This window comes from Prinia subflava, chromosome 3, assembly GCF_021018805.1.
Source record: "Prinia subflava isolate CZ2003 ecotype Zambia chromosome 3, Cam_Psub_1.2, whole genome shotgun sequence".
Taxonomy (NCBI): domain Eukaryota; kingdom Metazoa; phylum Chordata; class Aves; order Passeriformes; family Cisticolidae; genus Prinia; species Prinia subflava.
This window is the reverse complement of record NC_086249.1, coordinates 91,623,394-91,624,875: the sequence shown is the minus strand read 5'-3', so window position 1 is coordinate 91,624,875 and position 1,482 is coordinate 91,623,394.

Sequence of the window (1,482 nt, the reverse complement as noted above, 5' to 3'; positions counted from 1 at the left end):
AAGCAACTAAAAAAACCTCACTGAAAAAACAATCCCAACTCAAATTAGATCATTTTTAAATGAGAAGATTTAGCTTTAATGGATAAAGCAGAGGTAGAAGTGAAACTTCAATCTTTGACTGAGAGCACCAATCAAATGCTCAGAAAGGCGTCACTGTGTCAGAATATTTAGTGTTCATTTCAGTCAGGGAGGTTTTCAGTTTCTCAGAAAAACTTTTGGGTCTCAGTAGGTGGTGCTGTAGCCCTTCAGTCCACCCGAGGGACAGCCCTGCTTCCAGTGCTGAAATGAATTTCCTGGAATAGTATGATACACAATCAGTGTCACCAGTGGAAAGCTGGAGGGAGAATAAAAAAAAACAAACAAAACAAAACACCTAAAAAAACCCCAACAAAACCTCCCTATGCTGAAATTGTAATTTAGACACTTACATAAGCCTGTAGTTCAGGTGACATTTAGTTCTCAGTCAGGCACAGATATCATCATATCCTGCACTGAACAAAAGAAAATAATAATTATACAACAGACCTACAAAAATTATCACATTGCCATGTCTATACAAAAACACAAATAAAAAACTGCACAAATATTTAGCTCTTTCTGCAGCCTATTCTAAAATCCTATGACTACCTGAATAAACACTTGAAGAAAATAGCAAGTGTTGACGTTGTTCTGAGTTCTGGCTATTAAAGGTGAACACAGCTGTAAGATGGGTTGTTTACATCCATGCTCTTGAAACCGGCAAAACCTCTGATCTGAGCCTGCAGGGTGCACCAAGACCCCCTGTCCCTCTTGCCCTCCCCCCTGCAGGGCTGTGCAGGGGAAGCAGAGTGTCCCTGTCACTGCCCTGCCCTGTCCTGCTCGGCGCTGGCTCCTGTGTGACGCTCACACTCGCGGTGCTGCTGACCAGACTCTGGGCTTCATCCCCCGTGTCCTGCGGCCCTGGCAGTGCTCTCTGCAGGGCAGGGAGCAGCCCACACCACAGCATGTGCTGGAGGGACACAGGCTGCCTGTGCTGCAGGTGCCCGGCCCCAGCCCCGGCTGCTCCCTGACACCAAGTGCAGCAAACAACTGTTCATTCCTTGGGTACACCCAGGGATCCACAGCACCTGGCACTGAGCCCTCACTGCCCTGCCAGCCCTGCTGTATGCTTGAGTAAGGACTAACACAGAAACTGATTCCACTGCATGAACAAGGCTTCATATACTAATTCATCAGTACAAAGGACTTTCTTAAAATCTTACTCAACTCCTGCCCTTTTGTGGAAAGCTGTTTTGGATAGCTCGCACACAGCTGTGACTGAAAAGCCAAGTCCAGAAGAGTGGCTTTGGTTTACAGTTAAGGCAGTCTAAATTTCAAAATCATCTCACTTCAGTCAGATCTCTCAAAGCCCTGGTTCTACAAAGGACATCAGAAGACTCTTTTCAGATGAAACTGTACTTGAATTGTAGATTCATGATGCAAGAAATACTTAAGACACACATA